This window comes from Colossoma macropomum, unplaced genomic scaffold (genome assembly GCF_904425465.1).
Source record: "Colossoma macropomum unplaced genomic scaffold, Colossoma_macropomum, whole genome shotgun sequence".
In the NCBI taxonomy this organism is placed as follows: domain Eukaryota; kingdom Metazoa; phylum Chordata; class Actinopteri; order Characiformes; family Serrasalmidae; genus Colossoma; species Colossoma macropomum.
Window position 1 is genome coordinate 43,979,876 of NW_023494793.1, and position 5,506 is coordinate 43,985,381.

Sequence of the window (5,506 nt, forward strand, 5' to 3'; positions counted from 1 at the left end):
TGGGTGTGTCCTGATGCACACCTGGGAGTGTCTTTGGTGACAGTTCCTCTGAGTGGGCATGTCCTTTTCTACAGGTGTGATCAACATTAAAAATAGTTTAGCTGTAAAATGAACCAAGCAAAAAGGTATAAATATAAAACCTAATCAGTTCAGCTGTAGGCAAAAGTTTGAACAGCCATTGTGATATAAACTCAGTCTGTTCTACAGTTTCTCATTAGGCTGAATGAATAACTGACTCTAAATGTAGGTATTGTGATATAAACTGAGTCTGTTCTACAGTTTCTCATTAGGCTGAATGAATAACTGACTCTAAATGTAGGTATTGTGATATAAACTGAGTCTGTTCTACAGTTTCTCATTAGGCTGAATGAATAACCGACTCTAAATGTAGGTATTGTGATATGAACTGAGTCTGTTCTACAGTTTCTCATTAGGCTGAATGAATAACAGACTCTAAATGTAGGTATTGTGATATAAACTGAGTCTGTTCTACAGTTTCTCATTAGGCTGAATGAATAACTGACTCTAAATGTAGGTATTGTGATATAAACTGAGTCTGTTCTACAGTTTAATTAGGTTCAATAGGATTTTTACCAACAATCTATAAAGCTTGTCCAACCTCACAACAGCAGCAATGAAAAAATATTTAGGCAGAGCGTAGAGAGGGCGATTGTGTTGGATCCAGGGTAGACCTCCACAGGCAAAAGTGGACCCAATATCAGGTTTGGTGACTGTTGATAGAAAACAGAGGATAAAAATGATAGATTCATATGTACAAAATGGGGATCTAGGATCTACAGGAGAATTCTCGATCTGTTGATGTTATGATAACGCTACATTTTCAACTCAATGTGATTAAGAGTAACATTAAGGGATGAAGACCAATGGATGGACTGTGTCTTAAATGTGCTATTTTTCCTCTATAACTTCAGATCATCAAGAGCCAGTTTTCACGGAAGGGATCCATGCCACCAAAGACCTCCCTGCCATCCCCCACCGCCTATACAACACTGCACCTGTCCTTGCAGATGGTAGGCTCACGTGGTCCCCCACGTTGCCTTTTCGGGTCGAGCCTGGCCGGGTTACTTGGGTTGCCTGGCCACCAGGAGTTTGCCAAAGAACACTACCCCCAGGCCTGGCTCCAGGGCTGGATCCCGGTAATCCTGTCCTGGGCAGGGTACACGGTCTCTTGTGTCCCTTCATCATAGAGTTAAAGTATCTTGGGGTCTTGTTTACGAATGATGGGAAGAGGGATGGTGAGATCGTCCGCAGGCTGTTTACCAGCTGGTCCACATCCCCACCCTCACCTGTGGTCATGAGTTGTGGGTAATGACCGAAAGAATGAGATCACAGATACAAGCGGCGGAAATGAGCTTTCTTCGCAGGGTGGCGGCCACACTCTACTGACAGGGTCATCCAGGAGGAGCTCAGAGTGGAGCCAGTACTCCTCCATATTGAGAGGAGCCACCAGTGTTTGGTAAACTCAAACACTGAGTTTACCAGACACGGCCTACTGGGACGAGACCCCGGGGTCGTCCTAGGACCCGCTGGAGGGATTATATCTCCAAGTTGGCCTGGGAGCGGCTCGGGGTCCCCCAGAATGAGCTGGAGGAAGTTGCGGGGGGCAGGGTCATCTGGGATTCTCTGCCCTCCCGACTGCTACCGCGACCTGTATTAATCTGGATTAAGCAGTTAAAATGATGAATGAATGAAGACTTAAGATAAATTGTTAACAAAGTGTTGCACTGATGTGAGTGGATCAGACACAGCAACTTTACAAATTCTGATTTCCTCAAATTTTGGTGTGTCTTTTTTCAGCTTTTTTGTTTTTAGAATTTATTTTTCTGAAAATCTTTTGCTGTTACATGTAAATGTGTGTTTATATTCAGTAACAGATTCAAGAAATCTTTACTAATTTTCCTGAAATCTTTTGTCTCTTTTGAAACTGAAAAAATAAGAGAGAAACAGATACAAGGAGAGGAAGATGACAGCATTGTGGGTTATTAACAAAATAATACTATAAAAATAACTGCTACTCAAATTATGTTCAGATAAAACCTTCCATTTATTTCAAATAAAAAAGAGTCCTGATAATAACAATCAAAATATATAACATATCGACATGCTTTGACCATGTGCATACATAAACACATACACATATACTAAAGAAATTAAAAAAGGAAAATTAAAAGAGAAAATGAATGAATGAATGAATGTTTGGGGTGCATTTTAATTATATATACTCAAATTGCATACGCATACTCATAATATAATATTTAATTCTTCACAGATGTTGAATGATAACTGCTTTTCACGTCCAGAGAAGGGCTTTTATTTTGACACTTCGGATGGCGCGTGTATCAGAATGTCCGTGGTTTCCGGGTAGGCCGCTCCTGAAAAAGTTTTGAACAGAAATGATTTTTAATTTCTGAGAAAAGAAACTGAAACAGATCTGATCGATCACAGCAGCGCGCAGATGTCCGAGCAGGTAAGGAGGGGTTTTTAGCTGTTATTGACCGTAAAGCCTTCAGCGCGTTTTCACGAATCAATAACTAATAAAAGTAGACGTGAAAAAAACTCAGCATTATTTTCTTAATTAATTAATTAATAATTATTATCATCATCATTATTATTCATGAGTTTGAGTTCATCTGTTTATCTGAGCTGCAGCTTCTGTCCTGAGATTTACCTGCTTTTCAGACACATAGAAGACACATGTATATCTTGCATTTAAGGTACACTCTTAAAAATAGAAGGTTCTTCAAGGGTTCTGCTTAGAACCACGAGCTGTATATAGAACCATTTCATGCGTAAAGGGTTCCCTGCATGGTGAAATTGCTCTTCAGATTGATGGAGAACGTGTTGTATATGGTTCTATGTAGATCCTTTTTGAAAATGGTTCTCACCAAAAAAGGAATAATTTCACCATTCAGCAAACCTTTTAAGCATGAAAGGTTCTAAACAGAACCATCGTCTTTACTAAAGAACCCACGAAGAACCGTCTTCTTCAAGAGTGTAGGACAAACTGTGATTAAATATGATTAAATGCACTCATGACTCCATTTGAAACCCACCTACTTGCCGTATTTGTGCACTCTTTTATCTTTATTTTAATTAGTAGTTAGCTACTTTGTAGCTACTTTCCCGAAATTTGTAGCAGCTACAATTGATCTACTTTTCCAGAAAAAGTAGTGGCTACTTTTTGGCTACTGTCAAAGCGTGACTGTCAGAATGTGGATGAATCTCCACCTGACACACCAAACAAGCCCAACTGACAGTGTGAACAAAACACTGCATTTAACCATGAGCCAGAAAGAAACTTACAATTGAAAAGCTGCAAATATACAGGGCTATGTAGCGCGCTACTTTTTGTAGCTAGTAGCTGTAGCCGCTACTGTTTTATGAAATGTAGCTAACAGTTGTAGCGCCTACAAATTTTGTGTAGCTATAGCGAAAATTGATGCTACAATTTCTATACAGGAGTCAATCCGCAAAATCTGAACCACAGAACGTGGCCGTTAACTGGGCTGGTGGCGGCTGTGCAGTAATGACTGAGCCGTGGACAGTTCGAGGAAACGGTCACGCGCTGATCGCCCCTTACTAGTAGGCTTAACTCAGGGGTCGCAACTGAAATGTTAAGAAGAGCCATTTTGTCCTTTCAACAAAAATGAAACCACTTTGGGAGCCACAACACTTTGTCTGTTTTACCCTCATGGCTGTAAATATGTCTCAGTGTGTGCTGATGTGCTAGTATAGACGAAAACACAGACTTACTTTCGAAAGCCGAGTGTACCTGACTCGTCCCACCCACGTCCCCCGGCCCCCCCAGCCCACTGCACAGCTTCGAAACCTGCCTATAGAGGTGGAAGGCCATCTCTCGGACCCTGGCCTCCGACCTCGGATTCCGTTACGGAGAGGAAATGAGATTTTTATGGACGTTTTAAACTCTGACGTTCAACTGCACCCCACCTCCCTCCCAAGGGTGACCCAGCGACAGTTACCAAGACAGTTACTCCAGATGCTTTATTGATTAGCTTCATATATTCATGATGTTTGTGTGTATGACGTGCGTATGTCCACTGGTATGTGTGTATTATTCGTTTGTTGGTTGTTTGTTTGCTGGTGTTGCTGTCTTTGTTCATGTGTCCTCATGGTCTTTTGTTCTCGCTCTCTCTCTCTCCGTCTCTGTGCTTTGAGTGTGTTGTGTACGTCCTATTAAAACAATAAAGAAAGCTTATATTAGTAATATAAATAAACCTAGATCTACTGCACTTAGGGATCATTTTGGGTACAGTACTGGCTGACAGTGGCGGTAAAGGATAAAGACTGGAACCGGAGGAGACTGTAACGAGACACGCGCCGACGGGTCTCCCAGCGGACAGACGTGTGGACCAGTGTAAATGTTTGCGGGACGGTTTTAGAGAAAGTCTATTTTATTATTCTTTGCTTTCCATGAAGCGCACTGTATCACCATTATTACTGTGTTCATTGTGATGTCTTTAACTGGAAAAGCATGATTCAAAGTCAAATATATTTTACAGGATAATCATGGTGCACTTTTATTTTGGATTAAGAATCACAAGACTGAAGTGTGTCTGCATGGCTGCTAACAGATCGCATAAAAAAGAGTACATGCACTTTACAAAATGCGTCATACAGTGTCAGAAACTTATAGCCTATTAGAGATTACTTAAAGGGAAACTCCATCGATTTTGCAAAATTAATTCATCATTTAATTTTTTAAATATAAACAAAATCATTCAGAGTGGTTTGGTGTGAAATGCACCTTTCTAGAGTCAGAATTGTTCACCATTGTAGTGATAGGAACCAGACGTCTGTATGTCTGTATTACAAATATTACCATTTTATCTGCAATTCAAAACGACCAGTGAACTTACATGTGTCTATGTTTTTATACGTCACGCTGATAATGGTAAAATACTGCTAAATACTTCCTTTGGGTACTATTTTTTCTTACAACGCCCTTCATGTACCTCTCCACCCTGCAGATGGAGGTTATCCCAGATAGCAGCATATATCGGTCCGCTGGCTTGATAAGGTCGGCACTTTGCTGACTGTTTGCCACTGCTGGTCCACCCTCAGACCACCCAGATTACTGTCCTGCATACAAACTTTAACTAGTTTTTAATCTCCTCAAACAGATTTTAAACACACACAGACTTTTATTTTAGAAAATAAACTTAGACAATTATTACAAACAACTGAGAGAGACAAACAATGACTAGGCCTGATATAAAATGATTTTATAGAAAATGCTGTTACTGACACTGAGCTGGATTAAAATTACTTACTAAACTAATTTACTAAGAATAACGAATGAAAGGAAGGAAGGAAAAATCAGTAAACTGAGCTGTGAGCGGAAAATGAGTGATGATAAGTGAAATTTTGTCTATTACTCTGCCTAAAAACTGGTGGGCTGCCCAGAAAACGCTGACCAAAACGGCAGTGGACTGACAGCTTTGCCGTTAGTGGGCTGACAGTGGTC

General features: G+C 40.5%; 1 long non-coding RNA gene across 1 annotated transcript; it reads left to right on the forward strand.

The window, feature by feature from the left end:
- The first annotated feature begins 2,090 nt into the window (after positions 1 to 2,090).
- On the forward strand, positions 2,091 to 4,701 carry LOC118813984. Its single transcript, XR_005007690.1, has 2 exons — positions 2,091 to 2,488; positions 4,277 to 4,701. It is a non-coding gene; the product is annotated as an uncharacterized LOC118813984 (long non-coding RNA).
- Positions 4,702 to 5,506: the final 805 nt, after the last annotated feature.